The following is a 19,589-nucleotide window of genomic DNA, read 5'->3' as shown; positions in this document are numbered from 1 at the left end:
GAAGGACCTGCCAACGATTACGGACATGTCGTCTACTGTCACTGCATATGATTCTCTCCCCATTGAAAGAATGGTGGAGGATTATATGAGTGACCGCATCCAAGTAGGCACGTCAGACAGTCCGTACGTATACTGGCAGGAAAAAGAGGCAATTTGGAGGCCCTTGCACAAACTGGCTTTATTCTACCTAAGTTGCCCTCCCACAAGTGTGTACTCCGAAAGAGTGTTTAGTGCCGCCGCTCACCTTGTCAGCAATCGGCGTACGAGGTTACTTCCAGAAAATGTGGAGAAGATGATGTTCATTAAAATGAATTATAATCAATTCCTCCATGGAGACATTCACCAGCAGCAATTGCCTCCACAAAGTACACAGGGAGCTGTGATGGTGGATTCCAGTGGGTACGAATTGATAATCTGTGAGGAGGGGGATGTACACGGTGATGAATCGGAGGATGATGATGAGGTGGACATCTTGCCTCTGTAGAGCCAGTTTGTGCAAGGAGAGATTAATTGCTTCTTTTTTGGTGGGGGTCCAAACCAACCTGTCATTTCAGTCACAGTCGTGTGGCAGACCCTGTCACTGAAATGATGGGTTGGTTAAAGTGTGCATGTCCTGTTTATACAACATAAGGGTGGGTGGGAGGGCCCAAGGACAATTCCATCTTGCACCTCTTTTTTCTTTCATTTTTCTTTGCGTCATGTGCTGTTTGGGGAGTGTTTTTTGGAAGGGCCATCCTGCGTGACACTGCAGTGCCACTCCTAGATGGGCCAGGTGTTTGTGTCGGCCACTAGGGTTACTTATCTTAGTCACACAGCTACCTCATTGCGCCTCTTTTTTTTTCTTCTTTGCGTCATGTGCTGTTTGGGGAGTATTTTTTGGAAGGGCCATCCGGCCTGACACTGCAGTGCCACTCCTAGATGGGCCAGGTGTTTGTGTCGGCCACTAGGGTCGCTTAGCTTACTCACACAGCTACCTCATTGCGCCTCTTTTTTTCTTTGCGTTATGTGCTGTTTGGGGAGTGTTTTTTGGAAGGGCCATCCTGCGTGACACTGCAGTGCCACTCCTAGATGGGCCAGGTGTTTGTGTCGGCCACTTGGGTCGCTGAGCTTAGTCATCCAGCGACCTCGGTGCAAGTTTTAGGACTAAAAATAATATTGTGAGGTGTGAGGTGTTCAGAATAGACTGAAAATGAGTGGAAATTATGGTTATTGAGGTTAATAATACTTTGGGATCAAAATGACCCCAAAATTCTATGATTTAAGCTGTTTTTTAGTTGTTTTTTTAAAAAACACCCGAATCCAAAACACACCCGAATCCGACAAAAAAAATTCGGTGAGGTTTTGCCAAAACGCGTTCGAACCCAAAACACGGCCACGGAACCGAACCCAAAACCAAAACACAAAACCCGAAAAATTTCCGGTGCACATCTCTAATATTATTTTGTACTGCATGTGTGTTTTTACCTAATATGGCACTTTCATGAGTGTATGGCACACCTAACCTACAGATCCCTAAAGCCAGTCTGTAACTGATCTGAGTGTATGGCTGACTGGGTGTAGTATGTTATGCCGGCGGTCGGTAGTGTTCACTCTAGGTGTCTTTCACAGGGCGCTGCGCCCTGCCCCTTTTTTAGACACCTGAATGCCGCCCTGCCCATTTGTGTGCGCCCTCCCGCCCCGCACTTTGCTGCCCGCCGGACCCCGCCAAGCCACCGGACACATTACTGCAGTAATCCAGTGTGCTTAATCACAGTCACACTGTCTCCCTGCATGAGAGACAGAGACCTCCGCGGCCCGCCCCGTCTGTACCGCCCCATCTGTCCCGCCCACCTCGTCCGTCCCGCCCGCCCACCTCGTCCGTCCTTAGTTGTCAGCCGCCGCATCTCCCCTCCTCTGCGAGAGACAGGAGGGCTGGGTTTGCCTCTCCCGCCGAGGCAAACCCAGCCCTCCCTCCTCTCTGTGTGCATGGCCAGACACCCGCGGGCAGCCCCCATCTCCCACCAGCCAGTGCCACTGGCCAGCGTACCCATCTACCGGAGTGTGACCCTCAGCTGCCAGAGTGTGAGTAAGTAGATACACACAAAGTAATGAACATGTATTTTAATGCATTGCCATATCCTGCCCCCACCCCCTGCATGTGACCCCATTTACCCCCAGCCTTTGTGTGTGGCACACTTTACCCCCCTCACCCTGGTTTGTGCGCCCCCCCCCAGTGTGTGTGACACCTTGTGCCCTCCTGCCCCCCCCAACCCCCTGTGTGTGGCCCCACTACCCCTTGTCTTATGTGTGTGCGGAACCATCTACCCCCCCCCCCCCTCCTCCTCCAATGTGTCTCAGTGCTTTCTACCTGGTGCAATGTTTCTCGGTGCTCTCTACCTGGTGCAATGTTTCTCGGTGCTCTCTACCTGGTGCAATGTTTCTCGGTGCTCTCTACCTGGTGCAATGTTTCTCGGTGCTCTCTACCTGGTGCAATGTTTCTCGGTGCTCTCTACCTGGTGCAATGTTTCTCGGTGCTCTCTACCTGGTGCAATGTTTCTCAGTGCTCTCTACCTGGTGCAATGTTTCTCAGTGCTCTCTACCTGGTGCAATGTTTCTCGGTGCTCTCTACCTGGTGCAATGTTTCTCGGTGCTCTCTACCTGGTGCAATGTTTCTCAGTGCTCTCTACCTGGTGCAATGTTTCTCGGTGCTCTCTACCTGGTGCAATGTTTCTCAGTGCTCTCTACCTGGTGCAATGTTTCTCGGTGCTCTCTACCTGGTGCAGTGTGTCTCAGTGCTCTCTACCTGGTGCAGTGTGTCTCAGTGCTCTCTACCTGGTGCAGTGTGTCTCAGTGCTCTCTACCTGGTGCAGTGTGTCTCAGTGCTCTCTACCTGGCGCAATGTGTATAACGTGCTCTGCCTGGCGCAAAGTGTAGAATGTGCTCTGCATGGCGCAATATGTATAACGTGCTCTACCTGTCGCAGTGTGTATAGGAGGTTCTACCTGGTGCAGTGTGTATTAGCTGTAGAGATGAGCGCCTGAAATTTTTCGGGTTTTGTGTTTTGGATTTGGGTTCGGTTCCGCGGCCGTGTTTTGGGTTCGAACGCGTTTTGGCAAAACCTCACCGAATTATTTTTGTCGGATTCGGGTGTGTTTTGGATTCGGGTGTTTTTTTCCAAAAACACTAAAAAACAGCTTAAATCATAGAATTTGGGGGTCATTTTGATCCCAAAGTATTATTAACCTCAAAAACCATAATTTACACTCATTTTCAGTCTATTCTGAATACCTCACACCTCACAATATTATTTTTAGTCCTAAAATTTGCACCGAGGTCGCTGTGTGAGTAAGATAAGCGACCCTAGTGGCCGACACAAACACCGGGCCCATCTAGGAGTGGCACTGCAGTGTCACGCAGGATGTCCCTTCCAAAAAACCCTCCCCAAACAGCACATGACGCAAAGAAAAAAAGAGGTGCAATGAGGTAGCTGTGTGAGTAAGATTAGCGACCCTAGTGGCCGACACAAACACCGGGCCCATCTAGGAGTGGCACTGCAGTGTCACGCAGGATGGCCCTTCCAAAAAACCCTCCCCAAACAGCACATGACGCAAAGAAAAAAAGAGGCGCAATGAGGTAGCTGTGTGAGTAAGATTAGCGACCCTAGTGGCCGACACAAACACCGGGCCCATCTAGGAGTGGCACTGCAGTGTCACGCAGGATGGCCCTTCCAAAAAACCCTCCCCAAACAGCACATGACGCAAAGAAAAAAAGAGGCGCAATGAGGTAGCTGACTGTGTGAGTAAGATTAGCGACCCTAGTGGCCGACACAAACACCGGGCCCATCTAGGAGTGGCACTGCAGTGTCACGCAGGATGTCCCTTCCAAAAAACCCTCCCCAAACAGCACATGACGCAAAGAAAAAAAGAGGCGCAATGAGGTAGCTGTGTGAGTAAGATTAGCGACCCTAGTGGCCGACACAAACACCGGGCACATCTAGGAGTGGCACTGCAGTGTCACGCAGGATGTCCCTTCCAAAAAACCCTCCCCAAACAGCACATGACGCAAAGAAAAAAAGAGGCGCAATGAGGTAGCTGTGTGAGTAAGATTAGCGACCCTAGTGGCCGACACAAACACCGGGCCCATCTAGGAGTGGCACTGCAGTGTCACGCAGGATGTCCCTTCCAAAAAACCCTCCCCAATCAGCACATGATGCAAAGAAAAAGAAAAGAAAAAAGAGGTGCAAGATGGAATTATCCTTGGGCCCTCCCACCCACCCTTATGTTGTATAAACAAAACAGGACATGCACACTTTAACCAACCCATCATTTCAGTGACAGGGTCTGCCACACGACTGTGACTGATATGACGGGTTGGTTTGGACCCCCCCCAAAAAAGAAGCAATTAATCTCTCCTTGCACAAACTGGCTCTACAGAGGCAAGATGTCCACCTCATCTTCACCCTCCGATATATCACCGTGTACATCCCCCTCCTCACAGATTATCAATTCGTCCCCACTGGAATCCACCATCTCAGCTCCCTGTGTACTTTGTGGAGGCAATTGCTGCTGGTCAATGTCTCCGCGGAGGAATTGATTATAATTCATTTTAATGAACATCATCTTCTCCACATTTTCTGGATGTAACCTCGTACGCCGATTGCTGACAAGGTGAGCGGCGGCACTAAACACTCTTTCGGAGTACACACTTGTGGGAGGGCAACTTAGGTAGAATAAAGCCAGTTTGTGCAAGGGCCTCCAAATTGCCTCTTTTTCCTGCCAGTATAAGTACGGACTGTGTGACGTGCCTACTTGGATGCGGTCACTCATATAATCCTCCACCATTCTATCAATGTTGAGAGAATCATATGCAGTGACAGTAGACGACATGTCCGTAATCGTTGTCAGGTCCTTCAGTCCGGACCAGATGTCAGCATCAGCAGTCGCTCCAGACTGCCCTGCATCACCGCCAGCGGGTGGGCTCGGAATTCTGAGCCTTTTCCTCGCACCCCCAGTTGCGGGAGAATGTGAAGGAGGAGATGTTGACAGGTCGCGTTCCGCTTGACTTGACAATTTTGTCACCAGCAGGTCTTTCAACCCCAGCAGACCTGTGTCTGCCGGAAAAGAGAGATCCAAGGTAGGCTTTAAATCTAGGATCGAGCACGGTGGCCAAAATGTAGTGCTCTGATTTCAACAGATTGACCACCCGTGAATCCTTGTTAAGCGAATTAAGGGCTGCATCCACAAGTCCCACATGCCTAGCGGAATCGCTCCCTTTTAGCTCCTTCTTCAATGCCTCCAGCTTCTTCTGCAAAAGCCTGATGAGGGGGAATGACCTGACTCAGGCTGGCAGTGTCTGAACTGACTTCACGTGTGGCAAGTTCAAAGGGCATCAGAACCTTGCACAACGTTGAAATCATTCTCCACTGCACTTGAGACAGGTGCATTCCATCTCCTATATCGTGCTCAATTGTATAGGCTTGAATGGGCCTTTTGCTGCTCCTCCAACCTCTGAAGCATATAGAGGGTTGAATTCCACCTCGTTACCACTTCTTGCTTCAGATGATGGCAGGGCAGGTTCAGTAGTTTTTGGTGGTGCTCCAGTCTTCTGTACGTGGTGCCTGTACGCCGAAAGTGTCCGCAATTTTTCTGGCCACCGACAGCATCTCTTGCACGCCCCTGTCGTTTTAAAAAAAATTCTGCACCACCAAATTCAAGGTATGTGCAAAACATGGGACGTGCTGGAATTTGCCCATATTTAATGCACACACAATATTGCTGGCGTTGTCCGATGCCACAAATCCACAGGAGAGTCCAATTGGGGTAAGCCATTCCGCGATGATCTTCCTCAGTTGCCGTAAGAGGTTTTCAGCTGTGTGCGTATTCTGGAAAGCGGTGATACAAAGCGTAGCCTGCCTAGGAAAGAGTTGGCGTTTGCGAGATGCTGCTACTGGTGCCGCCGCTGCTGTTCTTGCGGCGGGAGTCCATACATCTACCCAGTGGGCTGTCACAGTCATATAGTCCTGACCCTGCCCTGCTCCACTTGTCCACATGTCCGTGGTTAAGTGGACATTGGGTACAACTGCATTTTTTAGGAGACTGGTGAGTCTTTTTCTGACGTCCGTGTACATTCTCGGTATCGCCTGCCTAGAGAAGTGGAACCTAGATGGTATTTGGTAACGGGGGCACACTGCCTCAATAAATTGTCTAGTTCCCTGTGAACTAACGGCGGATACCGGACGCACGTCTAACACCAACATAGTTGTCAAGGACTCAGTTATCCGCTTTGCAGTAGGATGACTGCTGTGATATTTCATCTTCCTCGCAAAGGACTGTTGAACAGTCAATTGCTTACTGGAAGTAGTACAAGTGGGCTTACGACTTCCCCTCTGGGATGACCATCGACTCCCAGCGGCAACAACAGCAGCGCCAGCAGCAGTAGGCGTTACACGCAAGGATGCATCGGAGGAATCCCAGGCAGGAGAGGACTCGTCAGACTTGCCAGTGACATGGCCTGCAGGACTATTGGCATTCCTGGGGAAGGAGGAAATTGACACTGAGGGAGTTGGTGGGGTGGTTTGCGTGAGCTTGGTTACAAGAGGAAGGGATTTACTGGTCAGTGGACTGCTTCCGCTGTCACCCAAAGTTTTTGAACTTGTCACTGACTTATTATGAATGCGCTGCAGGTGACGTATAAGGGAGGATGTTCCGAGGTGGTTAACGTCCTTACCCCTACTTATTACAGCTTGACAAAGGGAACACACGGCTTGACACCTGTTGTCCGCATTTCTGGTGAAATACCTCCACACCGAAGAGCTGATTTTTTTGGTATTTTCACCTGGCATGTCAACGGCCATATTCCTCCCACGGACAACAGGTGTCTCCCCGGGTGCCTGACTTAAACAAACCACCTCACCATCAGAATCCTCCTGGTCAATTTCCTCCCCAGCGCCAGCAACACCCATATCCTCCTCATCCTGGTGTACTTCAACACTGACATCTTCAATCTGACTATCAGGAACTGGACTGCGGGTGCTCCTTCCAGCACTTGCAGGGGGCGTGCAAATGGTGGAAGGCGCATGCTCTTCACGTCCAGTGTTGGGAAGGTCAGGCATCGCAACCGACACAATTGGACTCTCCTTGTGGATTTGGGATTTCAAAGAACGCACAGTTCTTTGCGGTGCTTTTGCCAGCTTGAGTCTTTTCAGTTTTCTAGCGAGAGGCTGAGTGCTTCCATCCTCATGTGAAGCTGAACCACTAGCCATGAACATAGGCCAGGGCCTCAGCCGTTCCTTGCCACTCCGTGTGGTAAATGGCATATTGGCAAGTTTACGCTTCTCCTCCGACAATTTTATTTTAGGTTTTGGAGTCCTTTTTTTACTGATATTTGGTGTTTTTTAGTTTTGACATGCTCTGTACTATGCCATTGGGCATCGGCCTTGGCAGACGACGTTGCTGGCATTTCATCGTCTCGGCCATGACTAGTGGCAGCAGCTTCAGCACGAGGTGGAAGTGGATCTTGATCTTTCCCTAATTTTGGAACCTCAACATTTTTGTTCTCCATATTTTAATAGGCACAACTAAAAGGCACCTCAGGTAAACAATGGAGATGGATGGATTGGATACTAGTATACAATTATGGACGGGCTGCCGAGTGCCGACACAGAGGTAGCCACAGCCGTGAACTACCGCACTGTACTGTGTCTGCTGCTAATATATAGACTGGGTTGATAAAGAGATAGTATACTCGTAACTAGTATGTATGTATAAAGAAAGAAAAAAAAACCACGGTTAGGTGGTATATACAATTATGGACGGTGCTTGCCGAGTGCCGACACAGAGGTAGCCACAGCCGTGAACTACCGCACTGTACTGTGTCTGCTGCTAATATATAGACTGGTTGATAAAGAGATAGTATACTCGTAACTAGTATGTATGTTATAAAGAAAGAAAAAAAACCACGGTTAGGTGGTATATACAATTATGGACGGGCTGCCGAGTGCCGACACAGAGGTAGGCCACAGCCGTGAACTACCGCACTGTACTGTGTCTGCTGCTAATATATAGACTGGTTGATAAAGAGATAGTATACTCGTAACTAGTATGTATGTATAAAGAAAGAAAAAAAAACCACGGTTAGGTCACTGGTATATACAATTATGGACGGGCTGCGGAGTGCCGACACAAGAGGTAGCCACAGCCGTGAACTACCGCACTGTACTGTGTCTGCTGCTAATATATAGACTGGTTGATAAAGAGATAGTATACTCGTAACTAGTATGTTATGTATAAAGAAAGAAAAAAAAACCACGGTTAGGTCACTGGTATATACAATTATGGACGGGGCTGCCGAGTGCCGACACAGAGGTAGCCACAGCCGTGAACTACCGCACTGTACTGTGTCTGCTGCTAATATATAGACTGGTTGATAAAGAGATAGTATACTCGTAACTAGTATGTATGTATAAAGAAAGAAAAAAAAACCACGGTTAGGTCACTGGTATATACAATTATGGACGGGCTGCCGAGTGCCGACACAGAGGAGGCCACAGCCGTGAACTACCGCACTGTACTGTGTCTGCTGCTAATATATAGACTGGTTGATAAAGAGATAGTATACTCGTAACTAGTATGTATGTATAAAGAAAGAAAAAAAAACCACGGTTAGGTCACTGGTATATACAATTATGGACGGGCTGCGCCGAGTGCCGACACAGAGGTAGCCACAGCCGTGAACTACCGCACTGTACTGTGTCTGCTGCTAATATATAGACTGGTTGATAAAGAGATAGTATACTCGTAACTAGTATTGTATGTATAAAGAAAGAAAAAAAAACCACGGTTAGGTGGTATATTACAATTATGGACGGGCTGCCGAGTGCCGACACAGAGGTAGCCACAGCCGTGAACTACCGCACTGTACTGTGTCTGCTGCTAATATATAGACTGGTTGATAAAGAGATAGTATACTCGTAACTAGTATGTATGTATAAAGAAAGAAAAAAAAACCACGGTTAGGTCACTGGTATATACAATTATGGACGGGCTGCGGAGTGCCGACACAGAGGTAGCCACAGCCGTGAACTACCGCACTGTACTGTGTCTGCTGCTAATATATAGACTGGTTGATAAAGAGATAGTATACTCGTAACTAGTATGTATGTATAAAGAAAGAAAAAAAAACCACGGTTAGGTCACTGGTATATACAATTATGGACGGGCTGCCGAGTGCCGACACAGAGGTAGCCACAGCCGTGAACTACCGCACTGTACTGTGTCTGCTGCTAATATAGACTGGTTGATAAAGAGATAGTATACTACTAATATTATATACTGGTGGTCAGGTCACTGGTCACTAGTCACACTGGCAGTGGCACTCCTGCAGCAAAAGTGTGCACTGTTTAATTTTAATATAATACTAGGTGCTTCATCGCGCCCTACGGGCGCTCTTCACACCGTCGCAAGGGGCTACGCCCCCTTAACCCTTGCATGCCTTTCTGGGGTTCAATATTTGTGTTATATGGAGTATCACCTGCATTCCTTTGTTAGTGGTTAAATATTGCACAATGAAAGGGTGTGCGATGGTGAAGGAGGCGCAGCCCCTTGCAACGGCGTGAACAGCACCTGCAGGCCACAATGTACAGAATGTAGCGGGTGCGGGGGGTACTACGGATGGTGTCTGTAGATGCTGCGGAAGGAGGGGGGGCGGAAGTGGGGGTGGGGCCCGGATGGGGAAGGGTTGGGAGGTGCTGTGGGTGGGGGAGGGGCAGAGGAGTGGGGGATGCAGATGGGGGAGGGGTCCGGAGGCACTGCAGGTGGGGGAGGGGCAGGGGTGCCATGGGTGGGGGAGGGGCAGGTGTGGGGATGTTGCAGATGGGTGAAGGGTTCCGGAGGTGCTGTGGGATGGGAAGGGGCGGGAGTGCCACTGGTGGGGTAGGGGTCCGTAGGCGCCATGGGTAGGGGAGGGGCAGGTACGGGTGTTGCGGCAGATGGGGAAGGAGGTCCGGAGGTGCTGCAGGTGGTGGTGGGGCAGGTGCGGGGGTGCCATTGGTGGGGGAGGGGTGGGTGAGGGGGGGACCGCGGATGGAGGAGGGTGTCTGCAGATGCTGCGGGTGGAGGGGGGCAGGTGTGGGGGAGACATTTAAGGGGGTTGAATGGTGGAGTTGGCCTGGAGATTGCTGGGGGTGGTGAAGGGGCGGAGGAGTGGGAGCCGCGGGTGGTGTAGGGGGTCTGGAGGCACAGCATGTGGGGGAGGGGTGGAGTGCCGCATGTGGTGGAGGGGAAGGTGCGGAGGTGTGGTGCATTGGGGAGAGGTCTGGAGGTGCTGCGGGTACTGTACCTGCCAAAAAGGTAGTTGGAGGGTATGCAGTAACAGGGCCAGGACAGGGGTGACAGGGTCAGAACAGGGTTGACTGGGCCAGGACAGGGGTGACAGGGTCAGAACAGGGGTGACAGGGTCAGAACAGGGGTGACGGGGCCAGGACAGGGGTGATGGGGCCAGGACATGGGCGACGGGGCCAGGACAGAAATGACAGGGACAGGATAGGGGTGACAGGGTCAGTGTAGGGGCGGCAGGACCAGGACAGGGGTGTCAGGGCCAGTATAGGGTTGACAGGGCAAGCACAGGGGTGACAGGGCCAGGATAGGGGTAGCAGGGCCAGCATAAGGGTGACAGGGCCAGGATAAGGGTGAAAGGGCCAGGATAAGGGTGAAAGGGCCAGGATAAGGGTGGCAGGTCAAGGCCAGGGGTTACAGGGACATGACAGAACCCAGGGCACGGGAGAGATTGGTATTAGGGACAGAACAGTGGTGACAGACAGATGTGTCTTACCGGAGTCACTGCTGCTGGCTGCTGCTGTTCCACTCCAACCTGTTGGCATCTGCTGCTGGTGGAGACTTGGCATGGCTGACTCTCTTAGGCTGTATTCCTGCTTCCTCTGCCCGTCCGCATCACTCCCCCCCTCCTCAGTCACACACTGCAGACCTCGCGCAGCTGCCGGGCACTGTGGTAAGGTGAGACTGGGAGTGACTGGTTAGCCCCCAGGAGATGCTGCGGCTGGAGGGAGGAGGGGGTCATAGCATGCACGTGGCGCGGACCTCACGGCTGCTGGGCACTATGGTAAGGGGAGACTGGGAGTGACTGGTTAGCTCCCAGGAGACGCTGATGCAGCGCTACCCGCCGGCTAAAGTGTGTGAAGGAGCTGGGCGCAACTCACTGCGGGTGGCAGCGCTGCAGCTAGCGGTGGGGTCGCAGGGGCTGGAGATAACAGAGGCAGTACGGAAAGTGCACAGCGGCTGGTGACCCACAAAACTACAGCTAAGAAGCGTGGAGTGTGCCAGAATGTGACGCTCCTCCCTGCCAGAGAGACCCTGCTGAGTATGCTGATGTGGGGGTCAAGTATGGCATACCCCCTCACACACCCCCATACCTCCCAAATGTCCCAATTTTCGCGGGACAGTCCCATTTTTTGGGGTCTGTCCCGCTGTCCCACCCGCGGGTCGCAGTGTCCTGCGGTGGGGGGGGGGGGGGAGCAGTTGGAAAGCTCCTGTACTCGCTGTTCTGCTTAGCAGATCAGCGGTGAATAGTGGAGACAGAGGGAGAGGGGGCATCAGGGGGTACGGATTAAGGGGGGGGTTCCAGCAGCAGAGCCGGATTAAGGGGGGGGGGCAGGCGGTACGCACCGTTGGCCCCACAGTTTTGGGGGGCCCCCTGGCTGGAGTAGCTCTGTCCCAGCTCAGAAGCTCCCCCGTCCTGCCAGCAACAGCGGCAGCATTGTGCTACAGTCAGCACACGCTGCTGCGTATTGGCAGGTCTGTGGTGTTGCAGGGAGGCAGCAGTCTCCCTGATTTCTTCTGCCTGTGCGGGTGTGTAGGGGGGAGCGACCACCTCCTCTGGATTTACCTCTAGCTGAGGGGCCAAAATACCATAAAAATAAATAATAAAAAAAAAATCCCGGAATTTGCATAATGGGGCGTGGCCTCGCGTCCCGCGATTAGGCCACGCCCCCAACCCACAGCAGGCACAGCAATGAGATAGGGCTCCCCTGTCTCAAGTACCCTGTGCCCCCCGGACTCATAATCAGCCCCTGGGGGCATGCCAGCAGCTCACAGAGCGCTGGGCATGCCCCCTCACTGACGAAAACGGGGGCCCTCCCGCGAAGCCACGCCCCCTTTTCGCCGTGTGTGTGTGTGTGTGTGTGTGTGTGTGTGTGTGCGTGTGTGTGTGAGTGTGTGTGTGTGAAAGCTGGGAGGTATGCACCCTGCCTGTGCCATGTCCATACTATCTGCTTCTGCAGCTGCTCCTAGTGTCCTATAGATTTGGCCAGATCTGTGACTCATTTGACTAACTCCGCCCACTGCTGTGACTCCGCCCAGCGTTAGCAAATGAATCACAAGATCACAGAATAGGGCTATTATATAGGAGATTATGTACTCCTGGCTCCTGCTATAACCTATAACTGGCACTGCAGTAGTGCTCCCCAGTCTCCCCCACAATTATAAGCTGTGTGAGCTGAGCAGTCAGACAGATATATAATATATAGATGATGCAGCACACTGGCCTGAGCCTGAGCAGTGCACACAGATATGGTATGTATGTGACTGAGTCACTGTGTGCTGTGTATCGCTTTTTTCAGGCAGAGAACGGATTATAAATAAAAGTGGTGGTCACTGGTCACTATCAGCAAAACTTTGCACTGTACACTACTGAGTACTCCTAATGCTCCCCAAAATTAGTAAATCAAGTGTCTAAACGGAGAGGACGCCAGCCACGTCCTCTCCCTATCAATCTCAATGCACGTGTGAAAATGGCGGCGACGCGCGGCTCCTTATATAGAATCCGAGTCTCGCGATAGAATCCGAGCCTCGCGAGAATCCGACAGCGTCATGATGACGTTCGGGCGCGCTCGGGTTAACCGAGCAAGGCGGGAAGATCCGAGTCGCTCGGACTCGTGAAAAAAAACATGAAGTTCTGGCGGGTTCGGATTCAGAGAAACCGAACCCGCTCATCTCTAATTAGCTGCACTATTGTGTGGTGTAATGTGAATTGCCACTATTATGTGGCCATGCCCCTAACCCCACGAAAAACAACGCCCCTAAATTTTCGCCTTTGGCGCGCACTGCCCATTCTTTATCATGTGGGAATGGGAGGACCAAGCATTATAGTATGTACCTAATTTTGCCCTTCTAATTGAAAAATGTGCCCTCCCGAACGAAAAATGTGCCCTCCCGAATGAAAAATGTGCCCTACCCGTGATCAGCACCCTGCCCTAAAAAATTCCTAGAGTGAACACTAGGTCGGGCTCCCGGCGGCCAGCATACCGGCGCCGGAATCCCGACCGCTGTCTTACCGACAGCTGGGTGAGCGCAAATGAGCCCCTTGCAGGCTCGCTGCACTCACCACGCTGCGGCCACTACGCACGCCACGCTATCTATTCTCCCTCCAGGGGGGTCATGGACCCCCAAGAGGGAGAAAAGCTGTCGGTTTGCCGGCGGTCGGGACTCTGGCGGCGGTATGCTGGTCATCGGGAGCCCGGCCGCCGGCAAACTGAAGACCACCCGGCAGACCTCTAAACTGCAGATCCCTAACGCCAATCTGTAGCTAATCTGTGAGTGTGTGGCAGACCTCTAACCTTCAGAACCCTAATGCCAATCTGTAGTTTATCTGTGAGTGTGTGGCAGACCTCTACCCTACAGAATCCTAACGCCAATCTGTAGCCTGGTACTTGGTCTTCTAGCCGTCATCTAAGATGCTAAATAGGACACAACCCAGCAGTATACATATTCAGCTATATTGTAGCCAACCACAGCACACTTTTCTACCAACCCACCATTGTTGGTTATCTCATGACAGCTGTAACCTGGGTCACCATGGTCATTCAAGCCGCCAGGACTTGCCTACTCTCCAGGAACTTCCAGGAGATTCCTCTCCTAGTTTCCGGGAAGAGAAGGCAAGTCTCTCGGAATCTGCCGTTGCCATTTGATGACAGGTCACAGGTGAAGTGGGTGGTCCGTGCAACTTAATGACACGATTCATTCCATCATTGTGGCCGAGACCCCCACTTTCCCAAACTCAGAATTACAAACTAATCCCCTCCTGCGCTATAAATGTTATGATATGGCTCAGAGTTCAATGAAAAACAAATAAATAATTTATTATATTATGTATATTTTTTATTATTTAATAATATATATGTAGAATACACTTCAGACCGGTCAAATAAAAATAATTTACAAATATCTTGCCTAACTATAGGAGGTGGATCTTAGATAAACTTCTGTGCACAGAATAGAATAAAAAATATATAAAAATAAAAATAAAAAATTAATGAAAAATCAGTCCATATATTGGATAAAAAATTACCAGCTAAATTCACACCCATGTAGTAGGTAGCATATTCATATGTTGTTATGTATTGGATATCCTCAATACGTTACCACTTGGCAAAGAAGACAATGTTGTGCAAGAAAACAGCTCCACGCTGGAGCCTTACGTGTAGCTTGCACCGATGGTTGTCATACGGGAAAGTTCAATGATATGTGAGACGGTCTCGGGCTGCGGGAACGGCGCTTCGCTGGCGCCTGCTATGCTGATATTTTACCCGACTTTCAGGCTCTGTGAGTTCACGTCTCCAAGTGCCGTAAACTCAGAATTGTAGGTTTATATAGCGTTGGGTAGAATCAAGATGACGCAATCATAACGCCTTGCTCCTGTACCTTTTGACTTGATGGTGTTGTCCCTCAGTAGCGACGGCGGCGGCGGGCTGAAGCTGGGACCTCCTCCTGCTCGGCTCCTCTGCACAGAAACGTGACATGCACTGACTGACTGCATGTCACGTTTCTCGAGGGAGCCAATCCTGGACCAGCAGCAGCTGCAGCAGCCTCATCATGTTGGAAGTGCTCGCCGTGCCCCGCCGTGCGCACAAAAAAGAAAATGCAAAAATCTACTAAAAATGACAGGGGGTGCACGTGCCTTGGTGCCCCCCTCCCCTAAATCCACCACTGTCTGTGTCTATCTTGCCATTCTTGGGGTGGAAACTCTGTCTGCCCTCCCCTGTGTGTGTGTGTGGAATGTTTGGTGGTCTCCTTTAGCTATGTCCAGGGACACTGTGTCATATGCTGCAGAGGATTTGTCCTCCCAGGATAATCCCATTCCATGTAATCAAGATAGCACTGGTTTAGCACAGATACCAGCAACGGAGCCTGAGTGGTTTTCCTCTATCAAATCTTTGATTTCTCAGATTTCTGACGGTGTTGCAAGTAATGAACCTGCAACCCAGGTGTTACAGAACTCTATGGCAGTATGGCCCGATTCTGGTACCTCAGGACGCTCCGCTATATACCGCCACAAACGTGCGCTTGTACATGTCACGCAGGATGACACGGATACCGATTCTGACACCAGAGACGGTGATGGGGTTGTGTTGCGGGGGTCTGCATCTCTTGTAAAGGGGGTGCAATTGATGATAGAGGCAGGGATTTGTTACATATTAATAAGACCACACCTGAGCAGGTTGAGGAGGCTTTTTTCACTGAAAATAAAAAAGCCTCGCTAACCTTCCCTGCGTCAATGGAATGCTATATTCGAGAAAGCATGGGAAAACCCTGAGAAAAAATTCCAGATCCCTAAAAGGGTACAGGTGGCGTTTCCTTTCCCTGAGGAGGATAGGAAAAAATGGGAAAACCTGCCAATTGTTGACGCATCTGTGTCCAGACTCTCTAAGAAGTGGTTTTACCTGTTCCAGGATCTATCGCCTTAAAGGAGCTGGCTGATCGAAAAATTGATAACACACTTAAATCAATGTACACTTCTTCAGGGGCCATATTACGTCCCACTATTGCTAGTGCATAGATTGCAAAGGCGATAGTAAAGTGGTCGGCTACCTTACTAGAGGATTTGGATACGATGGATAAGGGTGATGTTGAATTATTGTTACGCAACATTCACGATTCAGCAGGTTTTTATAGTAGAATCCATGAAAGTCCTGGGTTCCATGGCTGTGGGAATCTCTTCCATGTCTGTTTCAGCTCGTCGGGGACTGTGGCTGCGCCAGTGGTCGGCCGACGCGAAATCCAGAAAGAGTGCGAAGTCCCTACCCTATACAGGTCAGGCTCTCTTTGGGGAAGCTTTAGACGCATGGATATCCACGGCTACAGCGGGTAAGTCCCTGTTTCTTCCCTCAGCTGCACCTTCTCCGAAGAAATCCTTCTCTTCATCAGCAACACAGTCCTTTCAGCCTAACAAGCCTAGAAAGGCCAGACCGTCCAATACCTTCTTTAGGGGAGGTCGAGTTAAGTCCAAGAAACCTGCCGCTGCAGGTTCCCAGGAACAAAAGCCTGCTTCAGGTACGCCAAAGTCCTCCGCATGACGGTGGACCGCGGGGCCTGGAGGTGGGGCCAGTGAGAGCGAGACTCAGACAATTCAGTCACGTCTGGGTATTGTCCAGCCTGGATCCCTGGGTGATAGATATTGTATCCAAGGGATACAGGCTCGAATTTCAAAGTCTCCCTCCTCATCGTTTTTTCAAATTAGGCTTACCAGCTCTGCTGGCAGACAGTACTGTCCTACAGGAAGCTGTCCAAAAGTTGGTGGAGGCACGGGTCATTGTGCCAGTTCCTCCTCATTCACAAACCACAGGTTACTGTTCGAACCTTTTCATGGTACCGAAACCGGATGGTTCGGTCGTACCCATTCTGAACCTAAAATCATTTAACCCCTTTCTAAGGGAGTTCAAGTTCTAAATGGAGTCTCTCAGGGCGGTGATATCAAGTCTGGAAGAGGGGAAATTCCTGGTATCCCTGGATATCAAGGATGCGTACCTCCACATTCCGATCTGGCTGCCGCATCAGCCTTATCTCCGTTTCGCATTACTGTACTGTCATTTCCAGTTCCAGGCCCTGCCATTCGGCCTCTCCACAGCACCGAGTGTGTTTAACAAGGTGATGGCAGAGATGATGGTTCTCCTCCGCAAACAAGGGGTGAACATCATTCCATATCTGGACGATCTGCTGATAAAGGCATCGTCCAAGGAGAAGCTGCTGCAGTCCATTGTTCTCATGACCCGCCTCCTCAAGATCCACGGTTGGATTCTGAACCTTCCAAAGTCACATTTGGAACCAACCCAGAGGTTGTCCTTTCTGGGAATGATCCTAGACACAGAAGTGCAGAGGGTGTTTCTTCTGCAGGAAAAGGCGTTTGTGATACAAACAATGATCCGGGATGTCCTGAAGCCAGCCCGGGTGACGGTTCATCAATGCATTCGCCTGTTGAGGAAGATGGTGGCCTCTTACGAGGCTCTCCAGTATGGGAGTTTCCACGTTCGGGCCTTCCAACTGGATCTCCTGGACAAGTGGTCAGGATCTCATCTCCACATTCACCAGAGAATACGTCTGTCGCCGAAGGCCAGGATTTCGATCCTCTGGTGGCTACAATTACCTCACCTTCTGGAAGGCCGCAGGTTCGGGATTCAGGAATGGGTCCTTCTAACCACGGATACGAGCCTTCGGGGCTGAGGAGCAGTCACTCAAGGAGTAACTTTCAAAGGAAGGTGGTCAAGTCTGGAAGCCGGCCTGCCCATCAACATCCTGGAACTAAGAGCCGTCTACAACGGTCTTCTTCAGGCGGCCCATCTTCTAAGAAATCGGGCCATTCAAGTACAGTCGAATAATATAACGACAGTGGCTTACATAAACCGACAGGGCGGAACGAAAAGCAGAGCTGCAATGTCAGAGGTGACAAGAATCATCCTCTGGGCGGAAAAATACGCGTTGGCGCTCTCTGCAATCTTCATTCTGGGAGTAAACAACTGGGAAGCAGACTTCCTCCAGGGGAGTGGGGATCCATCCGGAAGTGTTCAAGAAAATAACAGACCTTTGGGGGTTACCCCAAATAGACATGATGGCCTCTCGTCTCAACAAGAAGCTTCAATGCTATTGTTACAGGTCGAGGGAGTGGCAGTGGATGCCCTGGTGTCTCCGTGGGTGTTCCAGTCAGTGTACGTGTTTCCATCACTCCCACTCATTCCAAGAGTTCTAAAGCTCGTAAGGAGAACAAGAGTTCAAGCGATCCTCATTGCTCTAGACTGGCCAAGGTGGGCTTGGTACGCGGACCTTCTGAATCTCATGCAGGAAGAGCCGAGGCCTCTTCCTCTTCGGGAAGACCTGCTGCAGCAGGGGCCGTTCGCCTATCAAGACTTACCGCGGCTACGTTTGATGGCATGGAGGTTGAGCGCCTGATACTTACTCGCTAGGGCATTCTGAAGAAGGTCATTCCTACCCTGGTACAGGCTAGGACAGGGTTAACGTCTAAACATTACCATCGTATTTGGAAGAAATATGTCTCTTGGTGTAAGTCCAAGAAGTTTCCTATGGTGGAGTTTCAACTTGGACGTTTTCTCCTCTTCCTGCAAGCAGGTGTGGATATGGGCCTGAGTTTGGGATCTGTGAAGGTCCAGATTTCGGCTCTATCCATTTTCTTCCATAAACAATTGGCTGCCCTCCCTGAGGTTCAGACCTTTTTGAAGGGAGTTCTGTACATCCAAGCTCCCTTTGTAACGCCTACGGTGCCTTGGGACCTTAACGTGGTGTTGCAGTTCACCAGTCGGATTGGTTTGAGCCTCTACAGGAGGTTGAGGTCAGATTTCTTACATGGAAGGCTGTTACGTTGTTGGCCTTAGCTTCTGCTAGACGTGTGTCCGAATTGGGGGCTTTATCCTGTAAAAGCCCTTACTTGATCTTCCACGAAGATAGAGCTGAGCTCCGGACACGTCAGCAGTTTCTTCCGAAGGTTGTGTCGGCATTTCATATCAACCAACCTATTGTGGTGCCAGTGGCTACTGACTACTCTATTACATCAAAGTCCTTGGATGTTGTGAGGGCTCTGAGGATATATGTGAAGAGAACTTCTCGTCACAGAAAGTCAGACTCTCTGTTTGTCCTATATGATCCCAAGAAAATTGGGTGTCCTGCTTCTAAGCAGACGATCTCTCGCTGGATTAGGTTCACTATCCAGCACGCTTATCCTATGGCAGGATTGCTGTGTCCAAGTTCTGTTAAGGCCCACTCTACTCGTAAGGTGGGGTCTTCCAGGCAATGGCACGCCTGCACATTGTGGCCCGCACGCATGCGCTGTTCAGACCTGTTCGCACCGCTGCAAAAAACAGCAGTGTGCGATCAGGTTGGAATGACCCCCTAAGATGGGTTGTTGCCCATAGCAATCGAACAGATTCTACTTTTAATTTATCTAGAACCTTCTAGAAGATAATACATGGAATCTGTTTGTTTGCTATCAGCAACATCCCATCTTAAATAGATCTCCCATCTTAGTTAATTTACCCCATAGTGTCTATGACAGTATCATTCTTTGTGGTATTGAAGTTTTGAAGGTAATGTGTGTTTCCAAAGCAAAACAAACGGCTAAGGGGGTTATTCACAGATGGTCGCAGATTTTACAATTTAGCAAAATCTGAGACTACTGAAATCACATGCTGGGTGACGCCCTGCAGGTGTGGCGCAGCCCCGCGATGCGATCGCAATTCAGTTATGATCACGGGGGAAGCACCCGCCCTCTCTATGTTTGCTTGTCAGGCTTCCTAAGCCACCATATTAGTTTTGTGA

General features: G+C 50.5%; 1 long non-coding RNA gene across 1 annotated transcript in view; it reads left to right on the top strand.

Moving 5' to 3' along the window:
• Positions 1 to 19,589, top strand: part of LOC134911863 (uncharacterized) — a 195,766-nt gene that overhangs the window by 120,833 nt on the left and 55,344 nt on the right. The window lies entirely within an intron of this gene.

This window comes from Pseudophryne corroboree, chromosome 4, assembly GCF_028390025.1.
Source record: "Pseudophryne corroboree isolate aPseCor3 chromosome 4, aPseCor3.hap2, whole genome shotgun sequence".
Taxonomy (NCBI): Eukaryota; Metazoa; Chordata; class Amphibia; order Anura; family Myobatrachidae; genus Pseudophryne; species Pseudophryne corroboree.
Note: the sequence above shows the minus strand (reverse complement) of the source record. Positions and strands in the feature narration are given on the sequence as shown.